This window comes from Megascapheus bottae, chromosome 30, assembly GCF_031878675.1.
Source record: "Megascapheus bottae isolate mThoBot1 chromosome 30, mThoBot2.hap1, whole genome shotgun sequence".
Lineage (NCBI taxonomy): Eukaryota > Metazoa > Chordata > Mammalia > Rodentia > Geomyidae > Megascapheus > Megascapheus bottae.
Genome location: NC_143538.1, coordinates 9,040,033 through 9,062,095, shown reverse-complemented (window position 1 = coordinate 9,062,095; position 22,063 = coordinate 9,040,033). Strand labels below are relative to the sequence as shown.

Genomic DNA, 22,063 nt, shown 5'->3' with positions numbered 1-22,063 from the left:
GGGTTATTTTACCTAATTTGGGATGAAAGGTGATGATATTTGTTCCTTGCCTATTCAATGGACAGCAACTTTTAATGCAAGTTTAGGGTTGATTGTTATGTTAAAGAGATGAGAGAACCATGTGAGTGTTTTAGACAAAATGCCCCCCCATCTCTACCTTCACCTCCTAGCTCAAACTGCAATGGGAAGGTGGAGGGAGAGAAGAGGAAAAGAAAGAGGAAGGGGCATCTCCTTTGAACTAGCATCTCCTGGCATGACAGAATCAGAGAGTAATCTATCCAACAAAGACCCTGTACACCCAGCCAGACTGGGAGCAGATGAGACATTCAGAGATTCAGGGTGACGGAAGGGGCCCATTTAAGATCTGTGAAAGCCAGAGTTTAGGAAATTTACAAAAACAAACATTGTTTTGATTTTTTTCTCCCCCCCCCTCCCTTAACATGAGGAGTGATTGCCTATGATGCTTTAGCATGAAGAATGTTTTCCTATGATTCTCAGCTTCGGTCTTTTTCAGTCAAAGAAATCAAAGCCAGGCAGTTCTAATGGCCTGAGATCAGGTAACACACACAGAAACAGAGACTTCACTGCTCTTCGTGACAAACTGAGATGTGCACTTCAGCGTTGGACACACACACACACACACACACACACACACACACACACACACGTCATTCAGATATTGTAAAAGAACAAGGGACAGTTCACAGGCAATCTGAAGGTCACAGGTGATTTTCTTTCTTTCTTCCTTTTTTTTAATGTGTTGGTATAGAAATATCTAAAGAAAAACCGTTCCAGGAGATGTTTGCCTGAAGGGCTCATGGAAAGTTTTACACCCCCTTGGCTTTGTTTTTGTTTCCTTTTTCAAGTTAAAATGCAAGTGAGTTAGAGAGAAGCTAGAAGCGCCATCGAATGAAATGACCAATTAGCTACAGAGGTATCCCTTGTCATTTCCAAATTTCAGAATCTCTGTATTTCATGACCACAAACTCAGGGCACTGTGAGTTTTAGAGGAACTCTCCATATTCAATCTTGCTGGGGACGGCCACACAGAATAACCGACCGTACAGAATGAAAGTGGTTCGTTTCAGATATCCGTATCAGGGAAACTGCAGATGGCTTGTTTTGTAATGTCCCAAGGTCATAAATAGTGAAATGGACTAGGTCAGAAACTGGTCACCAAGAGCCCCTGAACCCTCAGTGCCCCTCACAAATGGCTATCATTTTGAGGGGTAACTGATCACCCTTCTGAAAGCTCTATTTTGTGTACCGATAAAAAATATACAATGCAAGTTCATGATTGTCACAATTCAAAATATGCATTTTAGCAAATGGTTAAGCAAATGTACAGACCGTACTGATCTGCTAGGACCATCGTGTCTACTTTTTATTTTTTTTCTACCTATATTCCATCCAAGCTATTGTCTTTGTTCTGTTTTGTTTTTCAAAAAAAAAGAAGAAGAAGAAGATGAAGAAGAAGAAGAAGAAGAAGAAGAAGAAGAAGAAGAAGAAGAAGAAGAAAAGGCAAGAAGAAAATCTTGCTGTTCCTACAGCAGAAGCATCAGCCACAAGAAATGATTATTTAAAGGAACTCAGATGCTCTCCTATTTTTTAAATCATATAATAAGTCAGCAAGTTCAGAGTTGAGAGGAAATGGTCTCATTAGACTCGGGGTTTTGTTTTGTTGTGTAGTGTTTTTTTTTTTCCTAGAGCCACAGTTGCAGAGCATGAATATAAAATGCTCTCCATGCTTCAGTAATTAACTCTCCTTTCTATGGAAAAACACAGACAAATAAATAAATAATGTGATCTTCCACTGGGCTCACACCCATCAAGTTGCGTGGTGTGAAATTCGTCGATCCTCACATTCTCTTCAAATTTTATTTTGTGACCATTAACGCTATCCTCATAGACAAATTCTTTTCCATACACCTGTGTCCAAACACAACAAAATAAAACAGAGCAAAAATTCTACAACTTACCTTGAAGACTTTGAACACCAAGGCCTACACATTTGGATGCAGCCGTGCTGAGGACTTTGTCAGACTCTGGTTAAAGCAAGCTCTGAAAATGTTTAAAATTTGTGTTTTTGAGCCATATAATGAGTGATTGTTGTCCTTAATGTACTATGTTATCGCTCATCTCTTTTGCCATCCCTTGGTTATCTCATATTGTTACAATATTTCACCTTGTTATCTGATATATTTTATATGTGCTTAATTGGTTATTTGAAATTGAATAGGGAAGGGGAGAAATCAAGATGAGTGGGGGGAGGGTGGGAGGGAAATGGGGACCATGTCATGAGAAAGGGTGTCAATGTTTGTGAAGTTATGCACCTTCTATCTGGTGAATATAATGTAACCCTTCTATTAATCACAATAAAAAGGGGGGGATTTGTACTTTTGATCTATGTGTTAATACAACATCTTTCATTAAGTAATATTAAATTTCAAATAAAAGAAAGAAAGAAAGAAAGAGAAAGAGAAGGAAGGGAGGAAGGAAAGAAAGAAGGAAGGAAGGAAAGAAGGCTATAATTTAATTGGAGGGAATTTATATATTAAAAAAAAAATGCCAATAGGAAAGAGCTGAAGATTTTTCCTTGTTTTTTAATCACACATAGAAACATCCAAGTAAATGTGTAGCATCACTGATATGTTGTTTCAGTACACGCTCGAGAAATGTGTATGTTTTAGAAAAAAAAATCCATGTCCTTTACTAACATAAACATCGAGTCTCTTCTGGCTTTAAGGAAAGGTGACTTTAAAAACTTTTATGAGGGCCAATAGAAGTTGATTGTTAATTATGATCATAATTAACCATATGGTCAAAGAACCAATGCTCAGTGGCATGGAACTTTCATTTTTGCCTCCGAACCTTTCTTGAAGAGAGTTATCACAAGACTTTTGGGATATTTATTTCATAAATCCTTGCGAGATTTCCATTAGGGCAGCCAATATGCCCCAAGCATCAATGGTGAGATGCAGACTGGGAAAGACTCGGTCCCTGTAGGGGCACCCCCATCTTCCATTTCCCTTGCAGGAAAGTACAACTCTCCAACAAGTTATACGTATGAAAAAAATCTACACGGAGACAGACAGGCAGACAGACAGACAGACAGACAGACAGACAGACAGACTGAAAGGAAAGGGAATGCAGGATAGGCATCATAGACCCTCATCTTCTGCTTGTTTGTTGTTGTGGTTGTGGTTGTTGTTTAGGTTTCTTTTTTTTTCCTACAAGAATCATCTTACCACATGTCTATCCAGGCTCTCCTGTACTTTTGGAATGAGCATTCAGAGTTTGGAGAGTCTCAAAATGTACACAAATTAAAACACATGATTCTCTCTGTAAGCTCAAGGTACAGTTTAATGCTTCAAGAAGCAGGATGGAATAGGTAAAGCCAGTACCTGGCACAACACCTGGCACCCTGCCTGCCCCCCTTCAGTGGGGAGAAAGCTAGTTCCCTGTTAGATGTCTTTGAAGCTTTAGGCATGAGCACTAATGTCTTGTGATTTTATTTGGGGAGGGGGGTGGGCAATCTACATTGTCTTATCATTTCTAAATTAAAAATCAGCAAGCTTTGTTTTCCAAGTGTTTTGGACATCTAGACATTTTTCCATTACAAACTACCAGGGTTGACTGTGCATTGCAAAATGCCAAAAGGGAAGAAGCTAGAGGAAAAGTAAATCTGTAGTTTGGGGAAAATCTCTCCAACACAACAGTGTTTAAAGGAAAACTGGGGCAACCATTTCAGTGCAGTTAGAAAGAAGACATGTTTTTCTCTTAAAATTCATAAATATCTAAGTATGAAAACATTTGTCCAAACAAAAATGCTTTCTGGGCAATTGCTTCATAAAAGATATATTCTATTCAATTCAGCAACGTATTTTATTTTAAAGTTTTGCACAAATTAGGATATATTCAATTTGGCAACTGCTTAAAAGCAAGGCCTTAAACACACACACACACACACACACACACACACACACACACACACACACACACACCATTTTTAAATGCAAGCCAAGGAACGTTGGTAGGATGAAATAAATGTATTTGCTAATCGTTCTTGTCCATTTAATTAGGAAATATTATTTCCTGCTTTTCAAATCAGTGATATCACTCTGAACCATAGATTAGGACACACCTTCAAATAATTATTAGAAAAAACTCATCTATGCCCCCCCTCCCCGCTCTACCCCTGCACTAAACTGGGGAGGTGTGTGTGGTGGGGGGGGGGGGGATTTTTCTAGCCGCAATTGGCAACATCCACGGTGTCCCAGCGCCATCTACTGCCCATTGTTGGAATATTATGATGTAAAGATACAATTTACAGTCAGACTGAATTTCAGCACCAAAACACTTGGGATGATACACTGACAGAAATCAATCAGTGCTTATCGGGTTGTTCTAAATGTTTAGAAGAAGAAGAAAAAAAGACTTTCTAAATCTGAGCTGAACTCTATGCCTCCAGATTCTTGGGGCCTGCCATTGTTGTCTGTGAAATAAAGAGTAAGTCACTTCCTTCTTTCAAACTGAGGATTTTGAGCACAGCCAACTGAAGTTCAAGGCCTCCCTCTCTCAGTAACACACACACACACACACACACACACACACATCCTTTCCTTCAGTTTCTCCCTTACTTCATATTTATGATGATTTCCAGTTTCCCACATGCCAACTGGTTGTTCTTTGTACTTATGTATATACATATATACATATATATACGTATATCTTCTCATAACTGCAATTTTGGTGGTGGCTTGCAGTTCCAGACTTGCCCAAACATTTTGTATCTTCAGCCTTCTTTCTTCTTTAGTTTTGTAGTCGCGATGCGCTCATCATTTATCCATATTATTATTTATTCATAAGTAGATAAACACCACCAGCTACTGCCCTCCAAACCACGTTTCTGAATTCCTACAGAAGTTCTCCAATGTAATGAGACATTTTACAGGCGGGAGTAAAGGATGCCACTTAATTGCTTAACATAATGTCTAACCTATCATGAAAATGTCAACAAAGGCTTCTATGCTTATTATTGTCATTAATTAAAAAAAAGATGATGACAGTTATTTTTAATTAATGTGAGCTCCTGGCTCATATACCTCTAATCCTAGATACTCAGGGGGCTGAGAACCAAAGGACCACAGTTCAAAGTCAACCAGACTAGAAAACTCATGGAGAATCCCTCTTCCGAAGAACAAGCCAAAATCTAAGCTGAAGGCATGGTTCACGTGGTAAAACACCAGCCCTGAATGAACAAGCAGAGCAAGTATTAGAGCTCTGATTTCAAGCCCTACCACAGACACACACACACACACACACACACACACACACACACACACACACACACACATTAACTTGAACCCATGATAAGAATGTAATCTAAGACACAATTGCCGCAACACTAATATAAATTCTAATGTTTGACTAAAAACAATCTAAATTCTAGAAAATTCTAAAAAGCACGAAAAAAATTCTAAATTCTAAAAAGCATGAAAAAGCCTAATGAAGCCAATATAATTTCTATGTGGGACCAAGCCAGAGCCATGGGGTAATTTTTTTCATGTATTTTTATTGTAATTAATAGAAGGGTTACATTATATTTGCCAGATAGAAGGTACATTAATTCACATACATGGATACCCTTTCTCATGTCTTGGTCCCCATTTCCCTACCCCCCACCCTCACCCTTCATCTTGTTTCTCCCCCTTCCCTATCCAATTTCAAATAACCAAATACAAATATATCCAATATATCAGATAACAAAGTAAGATACTGTAACAATATGAGATAATCAAGGGATAGCAAAAGAGATGACAGATAATATAGTAGTTAAGGACAACAATCACTCATTATATGGCTATACAGTATGACGCTAAATGAAAGGACCTCTAGGATATCGAAACAAAAGCCATGGGGTAATTTAAGGAAAAACATTCCTTAAGTTGCTGGGTGGAAAAATAGGGCCATGGAGCCCACGCTCATTCCGTTTGGCCAAATTATTTTTTAAGTTCCCTTCTCTTTACAGTTTCTCTTCCTCCCTAGATTATGAATAATTAAAACATGACCCATGAACAAGCTTCTGTGTCTTGGTAAATACATGTTGATAACAAAGCAGAGACAAGACGGAGAAATAAATACATGTGGCTAGTGGAAAAGAATCTTCACTCAACCCACTGTTAGTGTCTTCCTGGAACTCCACATTGATGGTGGCTTTTGATTAAGAGTAAAATTTGTATCATATATTACCAACTTAAAAGGATATATATAACCATACATATTCCTGGAAGACAGTTGTATATAGAAATCTTGGCTCAATTCAGTTTGAATTACATATTATGCTTCTCAATATGTGGGCAGGAGCTAGCTAAGCTCCAGAAGTCAGAGACATCCCACAGGCTCTCATATATTAGGAACAAGTTAATGGATTTCAAACAGGCCCCAGTGACTTCAATGTCTCAGTGTTTGACATCACCGTCGTATGTCAGACTTGACCAAACGTGTCCTGAATCGGAAGCTTCCCCAAGACCTTGGGGAGGGGCAGGGAGGAGGGAAGGAGAGCAAAGTGCAGTTTGAAATGTGTCACAGGACACAACCAGGTGAGCTTCTTAGCCACAGACCTGAGGAAATCCATCTCACCTTACAAAATGATGTCTTGGAATTGAATGCCAATAATCAATAATAATAATAATAATAATAATAATAATAATAATAATAATAAAATGGGTTACAAGACTATTCAATACTCTCCCCTTTCCTGTCCTCCTCCTCCTCCTCTTCCTCTTTCTCTTCTCCCTTCTTCATCTTCTTCCTCTTCTCTTTTTTCTTTACCTCCTTCCTCTTCTTTCTTCTTTTTCCTTCTTCCTCTTCTTCTCTCTTCTTTATTTCCTCCTTCTTCTTCTCCTCTCTCTTCTTCATCCTGTTCTTTCTTCTTCCTATTCTTCTCCTTGGCTCTTCTCCTTCCTCCTCCTCCTTCTTCCTATTCTCTTTTTTTCTCCTCTCTCTCTCCCTCTCTCTCTCTCCCTCTCTCTCTCTCTCTCTCTCTCTCTCTCTCTCTCTCTCTCTCTCTCTCTCTCTCTCTCTCTCTCTCTCTCTCTCCCTCCTTTTCTTATCATAATCTGAGCTTCTCTTGAACCCTCCTCACTGTAAGGCATTGAAACTTCCTCATTCCAAATAAATATGTCCTCCTTTAAGTAATTTGTGTCCCGTATTTTGTGGTAAAAAGAAGGCTAACGTATCAGCCTCACAGAAGTACTCACAAAGACATCAAGAAGTCAGGTCTCTTCCTCAGGCCATCTTCATTACCTTGATCCTGTAACCCATCAGAAACAACAACTTCATACAATAATTATTCCCTAAGGAAGGTGGTTTTGCTTAATGAAAATGTCAGAGGGAAGAAGAGAGAAAGAACTAATGGACTGCATCTAATCTGAATAGAGATAACAAGACAGTCTTGGAAAACACGGCATCTGAGTCAATATCACAGAGCTGAGACCGAATCTGGGAACCCACGGTTCTGTTTCTGTAGCATCAGCCACAAAAGGGTGCTTAAGGCGATCCCCCAGGAGTATATGCCTTTCCTCTGAAGTCGAGACACAGCCTGGGACGTCCTTCTAATAAAGCTGACAAGTGGGATAGGCTAGCACTCGGATTCTCTTCTGGGATCACACACAGGCTCAGTTAAATGCTCACTGTTGAAAGAAAAGATGATCCAGAGAAGGGACTGAGGGATTGTTTTGTTCTTTTCTCCTGGTCCTTGAACTCTCATCCTGGGTGCTGTCCCTGAACATATTTTGCTCAAGACTAGCACTCTACCATTTGAGCCACTTCTAGATTTTTCTGTGATGTAATTGGAGATAGGGAGTTTCACAGACTCCCTGCCCAGCTGGCTTCAAACCATGATCCTCAGATCTCAGCCTCCTTAGTCGCTAGGATTACAGTTGTGAGCCAACTGGGCTGCTCCACTGTGATTTCATGTAACCATCCCATGTTGTTTTTAGGATCTACTCTACCAGGGATAGAAAGAACCAAAAAAAAGTATCATTACTTTGTTTGCCTTTGTTGTTGTTACTGCTGAAAGACATATAGCCGAAATGAAAATCAATTGCCATAGTTTTCCTTTATTTTAAATTGCTTTCCCGCAGTGTGGCTCCTTGACTGTCTTTCTCCAAGTCTGTAACTCATCTATAAAACTTACTATGTGTTGGATGGTTGACCTTCATGTGAGAGAGTAACAGAAAGGAAATGGGTCAGTTTCTTTCTACAGCTTCTCAAATACATTCTTTCGTCAAATCACCCGTTTCAAGGAAGCCAAGCTGCCTCTGCTTTGAATATTTCCTTTGCTTTTTTTCCCCCCTCCAAACAATTGCTATTCACAAAAAAATTCACAGGAGGAGTATTTATAAACTTCACAACAGCTTCTCAACAGGAAGGCAAACCAAAAAAAAAAATCAGACTTCCAGAAATGTGCTATTTTCCCTCCTCTGTGAACATAAAAATATTGCCACATACTAAGTCTAACAGGGTGAAGGTCTATTTTGAGCATATGCTATAGATAGAAGAAAGTGCCCTAATTTCTTTTTTTTTAACCCTCCTAAGTTCTAGGCAGTATCTCTAAGCTATGTCAGGAATACAGATGCTGGGGAATAAGGAATGGTTTCCCACATGCATCTCTTTAATTCCTAATGAAGGGGCCGGTTTGTTCTAGATAGATCTAGTCCAAAAAATAATAATTCCCTTCCTGAAAAGAAGAGGGCCATTCTTGGCAGGCAGTTAACCAGGTCTTCATCATATGGTGGTGTCTCCCTTGGCCAGGTGTGACAAGTCTCAAGGCCTTCCATGAGGTTTTGTTCCTTGTTTCTTATTCTTCTGCTCTATGGATGAAAAGAATCTTTGGTGTGGAATAAAATGTACTGAAAATAAGAAAGAACGGGGCCTTGTTTCTAAGGGGATAATAAAGGACTCCGTGCAGTTTTAATTAGAGAGACCTAGGTTCGTAGGAACACCTGGCAGGCCAGAGATGGCAATGGCTTCAACATGCCAAGCTGTTCCCCCAGGGAGATGTAGAGCCATCGTCTCCACCATAACGATCCAGTGGCTGTCCCTGTTGAATACCATTAAAGCTATTTCATACATGCAACCAAAATTAAAAGAGTTTAGTCTGGGCCCAGCATACTCTGCTTGTGGTCTTGAAGAGTGTTGAGCTGACCCCTCCATGAAACACAGGACCTCTGAGACTTCCTGAGAGTTGGAATTCTGAAGACTGAACTCCCGGGGTGCACAGACCTGAGTCCCAAGCCCAAACATGACCATTTTCCAGAGCTCCGGTACCCCCTCATTGTAACCCCCCCATCCTTCTCTTTTATTGGATTCTACATTAGTAAAACGGGATCACAGGATGGGTTCAATTTCTCTGCTCCATCAGCTTGATTAGACCACAGTCCAAGAGCCTCACTGCAAGGCTGTTTAGCCTGCAATAACCAAAGGCCTTTCTGTTTCAATAAATAGCAAATTCAGATGGAAAACTCTCCGAGGGTTACTTTTCCTTTTTTGCAAGTCAAAGAAAGGTAGGTCCTCTACTGTATGTCAAAGTTGTTTGCTCACTCTCATCAGGAGGAAGGGGGAAAAAAAAGTGTTTCCAGACTTGCAAAGAAATCTGGAAAATGTCTGAGCATTCAAGATCTCCTCTCCCCTCCCCCTCCTCCCCTTTTCTATCCCCCTCCCTCCTCTCTTTCCCTTCTCTCCTTTCTCCTCTCTCCCCTCTTCCCTCTCCCTTTCTCCCCTGCCCCACTCTTTTCTCTCTCTTCTCTCCTTTCTCCTCGCCCTTCTCTTCCTTTCTCTTTGCTCTCTCTTCTCCTTTCTTCTAGGCCTTAGGATTTTATAGGTGCTATCACCACAGCCTAAACTCTCGCCCCATCCATCTGCTGAAGTCTTCTGCTGCATTCTCTTGCCTTAGCTAGTTCCTTCCTCTGAGAGAAATAAGTGTAGGTCTGAGCCTCAAATTTGATCTTCAAGTGTGTGTGTCACTGCCTTCACTGCCGTCAAAGGAACCACCTGGCCAACTCTTTCTCTTCATCCTCCGGGGGCAGAGTCCCATCTTATTACGCATTCTGTCCTGGCACCTAGTACCATGCTTGTCCTATTAAGAAGCCAGTACTTCAAAAAAATGCCTGTGGAGTACAGGACTCAATGCTTGGTAGTGAATGCATGCCTTCTCTTTATTTCCCGTGCAGTTGTATTACTCTCAGAGCTCCCTTCTTCTCTGACTAGCGTGGAGTCTTCCTTGCAGGGTCAGTGCTTAACTAAGTTCTCCTAGGCTGTTTCAAAGATGACAGTTAGCCTTGGATGGGAGTGGGGGTGAAAAAAAGATGGGGGTAATTTTTTTTAAAAAAAAAAGCAAGGCAGTTTCAATCCTGGAAAGCATCACTCACAACTCCTGCTTGAAGTTTATAACTGTGGAGGTGCCATTCACTCGCCAGGACTTGGAAAAGAAATGGAAAAACAAAGACACCAAACGAGGTGTGGTGTGAGCAGAGGCATGTCATTTCTGAGCAGCAACCCCTATCCCCACTCAACCCCCCACCCCCAACCCCAGCAGCTGCCCAGAGGGGGAAAGCAAAAGGCAGCCTCCCCACCAACTTCCCTCTAGCTCCCAGAAAAGGCCCTTTCTGACCTGAGAGTGAAGATTTGGCCCTAAATCAAAAAAGACATCCTGGTGAGATGGGGTAAGTCAAACAGATGGTGCAGGCCTGGGTTGGGGAGGGGACCAGCAGGGAGGGGGTGTCAGGGGCAAAATCAAGGAATCAGAGCACAGCAGGACTGGGTCCAGGGAGCCCAAGAGTTTGTGGGACCAGTGACTTTGGGGTCACCTCGTTGAAGGGACACAAGCGTGCATTCTCACCTATCACTAGTGCCTAACACCCAGATGTAAGCCAACATGTAATCCAAGGTACGGTGATGGGGGAATGGTCCTCCTGTGCAGACAGACAGGTAAGGATGCTCACACGTCATTTCTTACTGGTACACATAGAAAGGCCAAGGCTGGCTCGCCCCGCCCCTCACTAACAGTGGATGCTGGACCTTGGTTTGTGAAATAATACAGCCTGCTCACCTCCCGAAGGCTCACTGCCTAGGGACAAAGCCCACTTTGGGGAAGCATTCTTTCTAGACTTGATCTAACATGTGTTTGGAGGTGTTAAAAGTCATATAAGATATATATAAACTATATGTATTTAATATATAATAGATGTGTGTTTATGATTTGGGTAAAAGCCCCAACCGTTATGATATCAGTGTTTGACCGCATGCATGTGAGAGAAATAATGAGAAACGACGATGAGGAGATGTGGGATGTTGGGATGGAGGGAGATGGGCAGGAACAGCCAGCCCCTGGGTAGGAGGGGTGGGCTGGAGAATTCTGCTTTTCCTCGGATCCCTTAGCCCTGCCACATCTTAAGGCCTCTGCATAAAGGAACCATCCCAGGTGTTGTGGCTTAGCAGGAGTGGATACAGGCCCCTCCCTTCCATCTCGGTCTTCTTTCCCAGTTAGATTGGGAGACTCCATAGCGATACTAGTACGAGTTTCAGCAGAAATCAACCAGCAATGCCTTCAAGGCAACCCCAGGGCCTTGGTTTGACCCTCTGAGCCAACATCAAAGGGATGTCCAATGAAAGGGATAGGAACCTGGAGCCTGCTTCTTTTCTACCCTAACACCCTCTCTTCTTTCAGTCTCTTCTTTCTTGCAAACCTAGGTCCTAACCCAGAAGATCATTAACAAGCCGTTGGCACATCTTACAAAAGCAAAGATATTAACCTGGGGCCTTGGCTGTATTTCAACCTAGACAATTATGCCTCTGATTCCCAGGCTTAGTTCTTGAAACCATAATCATTATAACAACTTGGACACACTCCCTTTTACCAGTTCCTCCCACCTCAAAGAACAAGGAACTATTCTCCCTAGGGTCCTGGCTAGATGCCATTCATGGTCCATTTGATTCTACCTATCAGGACAAAATCTTTTCCAGGAGCTTGGGCAGCAGAACTGCTTCATGTTTCATAGGTCATAGGTTCAAATCCCATTGAAGGTGGTGCTTTCAATAAGACCTCTGTTAACATTCAGGGGATGAGTAATGGACCCAGGATCTCTTTTCTCACTCTTCTTTCACAACAGGTAAAGTGAGCTTTCACTTCCCATCCTGACACAAGCCCTGTACCCAGAGCCACCTTGACCTACAGATCTCATAGTGAACCTGGTTCCATTTCTAAGAGCTGCCATGGAATTGCTCTTTCTACTACTGTGAGGAAAACAAACAGACTTCCATTTCCTATTCAGATTGATGATTTATACGATGGTATAAATAACAGTGATTCAATAAAGTTGTATGACACGTACATTCAATTCAGGTGCCCAGTATATGGAGTATATAAAATATCTGATCAACATAGTTTGACATGTTAGCCAATACTTGAAAACCTCTGACACACACATGCATTTCTGGCCTTGCTCATAGAGGGAAGATAACACACATGAAATAAAATATCAAATGGTTGGCCAGGCATTGTTGGTTTGTCCCTGTAATCCTAGCTACTCAAGAGTCTGATTTCAGGATTGTGGTTTGAAGCCAGCCTGGGCAGGAAATTCTGTAAAACTCTTATCTCCAGCGAACCACCAAAAAGCCAGAAGTGAAGCTGTGACTCAAGTGATAGAGGACTAACCTTGAACAAGAAAAAACTCAGGGATAGGCTCAAACCCTTAGTTTAAGCCCAGGACCAATACACATTCACACACACACACACACACCAAACAGCAATAGCTGTTCATATCCAGTGTTGCTAAAGTAGAAGGACCCTGAAGGGCTCTCTGTGTACATCGTCTTATCGATTCACAACATCTCTTTAAAGTTATCACTAATATCTCCAAAATACAGCTAAGCACACAGCTAGTAAATAGTGTTATCCGAAGCCATACTTCAAGCAAGGGGTCAGAGTCCACGAACCTTTCATGTCATTTTTTCTAAGACACAGAAATGAATGCTACCAGCCCCAAATAGGTAGGGCTGTGGATTACTTTTAGTTACTTCTTTATTTTTATTAAGACTGTGTGTGTGTTATTAATAATGAACACACATTATATGTACACTTGGGAAAACATGATTTTTTTACAAGTCTCCTTTTTGCATTTTACACAGTTCAGAGACAGCTAAAAAAGAAACAAATCTCAGTACCAAGGGACCTTTCTAAATAAAGTCTTTTTCTTTTGCTTTTCTTTTTTTTTTTTTGCAATTTTCCAAACAAGAGAAAAATAGAGACGTCATATTGCTACAGATCTGCTTTCAGTCCTGTAGCAACACATGCTTCAACCCCATTCTGCAAATAATAAAACCTCTTGACACACAGAAACTAAAGAAAGACACAAAAAAAACTGAAAGGCAAAATGTCAAGTCTAAACACTCAGAGCTGCCGGGTTTGACAAGGACGTAACTGGACCTCTGGGTACAGGAATCAGAAGGGCCTGTGAAACTTGAAAGTATTTTAATACCATGAGATAATTCCCCATCTAAACTATAAAAAGAAAAAAATATGGACTTGAGATCAATACTGGGTGAATTAGTAGTCAATAGCAATCTGAGGATGACGGAGAAAATATGATTCATTTCCTAGAAGGGCTAAGATCTCAAACCTTTTATTGAGAAGTGTTTGAAGACTGGGAAACTGAACTGGGAAGAAATGTTTTCATTTAATCGACAAGTGGGTTTGTGGAAGACATAGGCCCTTGAAGGCTTTTGAGACTTGATTTTCTCATTTTGTATGGTGACTGCAGTCACCTGATAGCTATAGTTTCTCTTACAGCTGCTTCGAAAATCCCAAGAATAGCCCCAAGCAGACAGAGCGAATGACCTCACACCTTAATGCATGAAAATGAAGTTTCCAGCTCAGCCTACCAGACAGTAATTAATCTAATTAACAATTACTGGGTAGCGATGAAGTTAAGAATGTCACATCTCATGGCAGCCTTTTAATTTCAGATAGGTTTTAGAACCTGATTTTTTCTGACATTTATCTGCCTTACTGTCTGTCTCTCTTCTTGCAGAGAAATACAATGTAGGCATCCACAATGTGATTGCATCCTCCTTAGGTGCTAAAGATGTGACTAAGCATGGCTTTAATATAAAAAGGGATGGACCTCAATGTGTCTGCACCGCTATGAATCTCAAAAGAAGGGAGAAGTCATTTTCCTTGGTGTATTTTGTTAGAGTTTGATAAGCAAGCCAGGTGCTGGTAGCTCATGCCTGTAAGCCTAGCTACTCAGGAAGCTGAGATCCCAGGATCAAGAGACTCATCTCCCGTAAATAAATAAATGAATAATAAATCCAGAAGTGCAGCTGTGGCTCAAATGGTAGAGGGCCAGTCTTTAGTTAAAAAGCTAAAGGACAGCAGTCAAGTCCTGACTTAAAAAGCCCCAGTACCAGCACACACACACACACACACACACACGCACACGCACGCACGCACGCACACACGCACACACACACACACACGCACACACACACACACGCACTTGAAAAGTAAAAGACCTCAGCTTCATGGATACCAGGATACCAGGCCACGTTTTTTGTAAAGAAAAGAAAAAAAAAACCTGGTATTTCAATAGTTTTAAACAGTGCTTTGCAAAGAAGTTTCCCACTAAATGTGTGTCCTGGGTTATGCACTGAAGATAGGGTGATAATACCACGTGGCATTTATAAAATCTCAACATTTTTCCCCCTCCATTTGGCTAGTCAGAATTAAATGATTCTGATCACTGCAGACATTTCTCAACAAGGCTTTCAGATTCTAAATTTAGAGGAGAAATTTGATTGTCTATATGTCTCTCTCCTTGGAAAATCTCTCAAGGCAAGGCCTGACCCCTGGGGGAGGCGTCATTAACAAAGAACAAATTAATTCATTACGGTGCAGACCTCCTAAAATCTAACAGTTATCAAACACACACACACACACACACACCACCACCACCACCACCACCACCACCACCACCAGAGAAGTGTGTTATGTTCTGAAGAGAGAGACAAAGCTTAGGGGCTGGACAGGAAATTCTGAGCTAATGTTGGGTACACACATTTAGGGACCAAATGATCCCAAACTAGTTCACGAAGAACTTCTACAGTGTGCTGTTCTGTGCACTTCACAGCAATCACCAAGCAACCTAAAAGCAGAAAGGACACCGGAACTCTGATTGATGAACAGAAAATTCCAAGACCCCTACCAAAGTTTGGCTCATGCGAAGAACATAGAGGAAGAACAGCCCGTCACAGCTATGCTTTGCTGCTCAGTATTAGACATACCCAGAAACCCAGCCCTCACATGTAGCCTGTTCAATGCCCTGACAAGCCTTATCTGCATACCTATTAGAGGTGAGGCGATTCCATTGGACACGAAGCTGGGTGCATTTACATATGCATGAAATGCTAGAGGAGGGGGACAATCCCCCTCCCAGACCAACTTTTGGCCACTGTGTTTCAGACAAGTTAAATGGCAGGGATGCCAGGCCTTTGGGAAGCAGTAAAGAGAATTGTCACCCATGTGAGATGCCTGTGCATCCTCCTGAAGGCTCTTGACCACCACTGCCCAAAGTACCTGAGGATGGGACCTTCTTGGAAGTTAAAATTCAACCCTAGCAAGTAGAGCCTACTGAGAAAACGCAGTTCCCACATTGGTCCATCTTGCAGCCAATCACTGCCCTAACTCCATTAAGAGACTCTATGTACATTTAAAATCGCTTAATGTACATTCAAAATAAAACTCCAAAGGGACTATATGTACATGTAAACGAGCTTCATTTAAAAGTCGTGTAAAATGCTCTTGACCTATATCATAGCTTAGCTCTGTCTATCTGAAATGCACTTGAAGCAATTAAAACAAACCGGACAGGGAAAAGTAATACAGATCTGATTTTTGAGTATATTGTTGGATTTCTCATGTCACAGAATTGACTGTCTGCAATCAGAAGGAGCTAGGCAATGCGGTGTCCCCTGGTGTGACATAGGCTTCCCCTGTGACTTGCTGACACACCTGGTTTTATGGTTTCACTGCGACTCAGAATCATGAGAGATGATTGGACAGAACCAAGAAAAGATCAGACTCCAGAACTCACCCTACAGCCTCTACCAAATGCACCCACCTTCTCTTAAATTGCATTTCTAGTATCCCCAAGTTGTACAAAGGAGTTGCCACTCAGCAAGTCAACTGTTAAATACAATGCCTCTTGACTGATTTCATCTCTCTCATGCTCCCCAGACTACCCCATTTTCCCTCAAGTTGCCTAGTTTCATAGGCTATGCATGGAATCATATGACTGTATTTCTCCCTAATTCCTCTCTTTGTTCCTCTACTTCCTTTTATCATGACCTCCCTCCCCACACACCCTACAAATGCCAATGTCCTGGAATTCATTTTGCTGGACTGTGAGTTCAGGAATTTTTTTCTAAAGAATTTCACCCTTTGAATTCTGCCCGTCAAGTAGCATGCTTTGGTTATCAAAGGCAGCTACTTTCACAGCTTCGTAAAGTTAAGAAAAATGTTAAGCAGAATGATCAGAAGTCAAGGACCACTGGAAACAACTGTTACCTGCTGTGTATAATACATATTTTATAACCCACAATATAACATAAACTTGTCATACACTATTCTACATTGTTATTATAAATATGTGAGACCTGTACACACATATGAAGTATGTTTGGTCACTTGACAGAGAATTAATTCTAAATGTGCCCTTATCTGCAGATGTTTCCATACATCTGATGGACACTCAGAGTTTGAATCTAGGTTCTAACCAGCTAGGCAACTGTAGATTAAAAAAAAAAATCTCTTTGCCATCTATGCCTGAGCTAGAGAAAGATGGTACCACTGACCCTTCCTTTGACCACACACGTAACTTGCTAAATACTCCATGTCCAAAATGAGTTGAACTTCCCCAAGTCAGAGATACAGCGAGGAAACTGAGGCAGATATGTGCTCAGGGTCATGGAGACAGTCCAAAGAAATATTCTGGATCTGCAGCGTCTATGCTTGAGTTGTGTGCATTTCAAACCCCTCTCTAACCCACCTACCATGTGTGCTGTGAAAACCATACTATATAGTTGCCTTGTAAAGAATGGAAGAATAAACCAGCTTGCATAGATTTTATTTCCAAACAATCTATAAATAATCAGTTTGGAGGGTGGGGGACTTGCCTTTCTTATGTAAGGGTCTGATTTAGTTTCTTTATCAAAATGATTTAAAATGCCTTTCACTACGAAGCCATATTTCAAAGACTTTATTTACGAGACCTTTTTGAAAGTGTGTTTTTAATGCACATTCTGACTTTTTGCCAAACCTTTTCTCTGAAACAGTAAAATTAGAGCAGGGCCCTCTTTAAAGAGTTATATTTATTAGATTTTTTTACATATTGATATGGCACAATTTATCAAAATAAATCTCCCTAAGAATTGGCACATACATCTTCCAACATTCTTTCTATGCAGAATCTCTACTCCTTGCTTCCCTCGGGCATCCCTTCAGAGAGGCCTCTTGGTAAGAAACTTCTTTTCAACTGGATCAAAGATGCAGCTTCAAGCGTTAACTTTTCTATGGCTAACTTCACTCTCCGTGTCCCTATGGCTCCACTTGGACCAGAGTGTCTGTGTGTGTTTTATCTGACACTGGTAATTAAATGTAATTACATCTTAAACCTAAACAGCTGTGAACTCTGCAAAACCTGCAGGGCTCTTATGCCAAGACCGAAACAATGTTCCAACCACCAGGAAACATGTTTGAAGAACATCACTGCTTCTCTCTCTCTTATTTTTTTTTCCATACCATGCCCTGTAAAACCTTTCTTATTTTTATTTAAATCAGGGACCACTACTTCAGATAAAGACACCAACTTTAAAGCACTCTGGCCGTCAGATGATAAGTGATTCACTACGCAACTCACTCAAGTGATTTTGAAGGCAAGCTTTTCTTTGTTAAAACAGCTACATTAACCCTATGGATGTAGAGTGGGCATTGTTACTGATATTCTGAGTCATTGAAATGTATCATTTGATGTATGGATTTCCTATGTGATGACACAGAAGTAAGAGATTGCAGGGGGAAAAAATAAAATAAAAGACGTCAAGTTCTTTTCTAGGGTAAAAGCAATTCAAACTTGTGTATTAATCATGCACACATTGTGTTTCTTCTTTGTACCAATAGTCTGGAAGTGGGGTATCAAATGCACTTAGTGAAGAAGACAAAAATATAGTCAGGGGCTTTCCTCATCAATCTACCACCTACTGTAAGCAAATATGTGGCCAACTTTGGAAGGAAGGAAGAAGGAAGGAAGGAAGGAAGAAAGGAAGGAAGGGAGGGAGGGAGGGAGGGAGGAAGGGAGGGAGGAAAAAAGGAAGGAAAAAAGGAAGGAAGGAAGGAAGGATCATGAAGGGAAGAATCCATCAATCAAGTCTGGCTTCTCCTCTTTCTGAACAAAATGTCGCCAGCCACACAGCCACAAATCACAGCTGAGGGATTTTGACCATTTTAACTATATTGAAGAATGGAACTAAAGCTAAGTATATGCCCAGCGCCCTCCTTTAACATATCCATTTGCCGTTGTAAACCTAAAAGACAGGTGCTTTTTTTAAAAAAAAATCATCTTTTGTTTAACAGAGGAAAAAAACTGACATCTTGGTCACAGAAGAATTCAGACCAAAATTTGAAGGCACACCTTTGTTTTCATTGAACCAACTCTTGTATTTCTTTATTCACTTTTCATTTGAGCAATTGCTCATCAAGCACTGAGGTATCAGAATTTTATGATATAGCCAGTGTCCTCTCATAATATTCAATCTGAGAAAAAAAACTTTCTCAGACTTTTGTAGTCAATCGCTTGCAGGTATCTTGTAAACCAGCTAAGAAATCTTAAGTGACCATGCTTACTTTGTGAGCGCAAGAGGGAATTTTCAAGTACGGACTGTAGCATGTTCCTCAAATGACTAGAACAATGGACCTAGAATGTAACACTCGTGATGACATGCCAATTTAAATAAGAAATTCTCCGGGCTCAACCAGATGAGCCAATATATTCCAAACTTCTCCCAAATGTTTGTGCACACCTCAGAGTGCACGTTTTGTTTCCATTTATTTATTAATTTATTTATTATTTATGTTACTTAGCAACTTGTTGGTTTTTCCAGTGGGTTAGGTGGAGCATGAAAATGACCTTCTATAGGAAAAACCACCAGGAAGAGTTTCAGAGTGGCTGAAGCAAATGAGAATAAATCCGTCCCCAAGGACTTGAAAGAATAACTGATGTCAGCGTAGTGAAGTTCGACTTCCTACTTCTTCATAATGGGCTGAACTAAATTACCCGTTGTATGGGAGGCACACATGAAAGCCTTTCTCCACATAAGTGATACATCAAAGGAAGGGAGAATGAGTGATCCACGGGCCTGGACACACCTCCCGAATTCTGAGACCACGATCCTGCCGTCTGCATTTTAACTACCTCTCCTTGACATAAAACACGATGCCTGTGTCTCCTACTGAGGCGAGTCAGGTAAGGGCTGGGCTACAAAGATTTCCCTCCACTCACCGCCCACCCCCTCCCCTCTTCTTTTCCCTTCCCTTCTGAGGATGACAGGGCCCTGACTGGGCTCAGGTGAATCTAATTTAAAATCTGGGTCCCATCTGAGCACGCGAAGGAGGGAGTCCGTTGCATCCCAGTGGGGGTTCATGGCATATTTACCGGTGTGGATGATGGTCCCCTGCGCCCCATAGTGGCTGCAGGTACTCTCTCACCCACCCTCCCTCCACCCCACCCTCCCCATGACATGGAAAGGCAAGCATGTGTCCTGGTTCGCACGGACTGATGGAAGCCTGACATGTCTCTCCCTGGGCTACATGGCTCCTCTTCCAGAGGATGGAGAGCCATCAATGTGTCAGTCACATAATCATCCTGCAGGGATGCTCCACGTTTTAAGGCTAGCCTCGTGCAGCTCTCTTCCCTCACACCGGCCACAGGACTAGTTCTCGACCCACTCCCCCATCCTCTGTATCTGCTAATTCCCTGGGAAAGGGGACTAATAGCCAGGTCTCTGCTGAGGATTAGAGATGTTCCAGGCTGAACAAAGACAGACAGACAGACACAAATAGATAGACAGACACAAATAGACAGACAGACAGAGACAAATATACAGACACAAATATACAGACAGACACAAATAGACAGACAGACACAAATAGACAAACAGACACAAATAGACAGACACAAATAGGCAGACACAAAAAGACAGACAGACCGAGACAAATAGACAAACAGACAGACACAAATAGACAGACAGACAGACAGACAGACAGACAGTGGCATTTTGGAGCTTACTTCATCCTTGAAAGGAGAAGAGGCTGCAACAGCACATTGATCACATGACCAGAACTCCGGGGTGGGTTGGGCTCCTCTCTCAGGACATCTCTTCTTCATCAAGGTCCATGGTGGATGAACCCTGCAGACAGAGTTGATGGCCCTTAGGTGCCTTCTTTCCAGATCTTTCCACCTACCTTCCGTCTACACCATCTCACAACTGAATCTGTCCACACCTCTGACCATCCATCCCCAGTCAAGAACACACAAGTAAACACTCGTTGGTGGGGACCCCTAACCATGTCCAAGGATGTCAGAAGCACTACCTCCCCGAATCCCAACACCTTTCAACCTTCGTGCTCTGCAGGCCTGGCGATGGTGGCTCACACCTATAATCCTAGATACTCCAGAGCTGAGATCTGAGACTCCCCAGTTCAAAGCCAGCCTGGTCAGGAAAGTCTGTGAGAATCTTACCTCCTATTACCTATCAAAAACCTGAAAGTGGCCCTGTGGCTCAAACGGTAAAGTGCAAAAATAAAGCTCAGGAACAGAAGCCAGGGCCCTGTGTTCAAGGACTGACACAACAACAGCAAAATAGAGGCTCGGTGAAGTTCTCAGACCTTTGAGAAGAAAATGAACAGTGAAGCTGAATTGAAAACCAAGTCTTCTACCTCTCTCTACATGAACAAATGACCAATCAGGAAAGCCATGTGAGCAGAAACAATGGGTAGGGAAAGAAAGAAGGAAACAGTCTGTGTGGCTGACCAAAGGTGACCCCTAGCTGAACCATGACCAGCACAACAAAAGGGAAGGACCCCAGAAGCTCCGCCAGTGGACAGGCCTGGACAATTCCACCTGCGTGACCAACCTCTACACCTTTAGCTCAATTGTTCACGGAGTCTCCTGCATGCCTCCGGCAGAGGAAATGGTCTCGAGGCACAAAGACCTTGCCTACCAGGGACAACAGCAACAATCCATGGAGCAGAAGTAAAACCAGATGTTGAAATCCAACCCTCCTGTCCAGCTGTTTCCAGGACACCAGGCACTCATCCCCAGGGGAGTGTATCCACGTGCACAGCCAAGGGTAAAGTGAGCCTGAATCCCCCCTGTGAGGTCCCACCCCTGCCCTCCAGTGAGAGAGAAAGAGCATAAACCCAAGCTAAAGTCTCAGGAGGTTATTGGCACCGTCCTTTTCTCATCCCAACACCAGTTTCATAAGTGCACAATTATCCCCAAGTTTTTCAGAGTGACCATGAATCAAGACATTTCTTGTTACATGTTTGTGAGATACTAAAGGGCTCTGCATCCATTTAAAAAGCAATCAAGAATTAAGTGGGGCTGGGCTGGGAATATGGCTTAGTGGTAGAATGCCTTGCATGCATTAAGACCTGGGTTTGAGTCCTCAGTACCACAAAAACAAAAAAAGCTGGAACTGGCATGGTGGCTCAAGTGGTAGAGCGTTAGCTTTGAGCAAAAGAAGCTCAGGGACAGTGCTCAGGTCCTGAGTTCAAGCCCCAGGACTGGCCAAAATAAAAAAAAAGAATTAAGTGAGGCTGGGAATGTGGCTTCATAGTAGAATGCTTGCTTAGCACGCATGAAGCCCTGGGTTCGATGTCTCAGTACCACATACACAGAAAAATCTGGAAGTGACGCTGTGACTCAGTGTTTTAGAGTGGCTTGTC

The 22,063-nt window shown here is 42.0% G+C and overlaps 1 long non-coding RNA gene across 1 annotated transcript in view; it reads right to left on the bottom strand.

Annotated features, from left to right (window-relative positions):
* Nucleotides 1-20,501, bottom strand: part of LOC150044400 (uncharacterized) — an 88,009-nt gene extending 67,508 nt beyond the window's left edge. The window contains exons 1-2 of the long non-coding RNA XR_016533153.1: nucleotides 20,403-20,501; nucleotides 7,263-7,315 (exon numbers count right to left, since the gene is read on the bottom strand). This is a non-coding gene — a long non-coding RNA (uncharacterized LOC150044400). The remainder of the gene's footprint in view (nucleotides 1-7,262; nucleotides 7,316-20,402) is intronic.
* Between the last annotated feature and the right edge of the window lie 1,562 nt (nucleotides 20,502-22,063).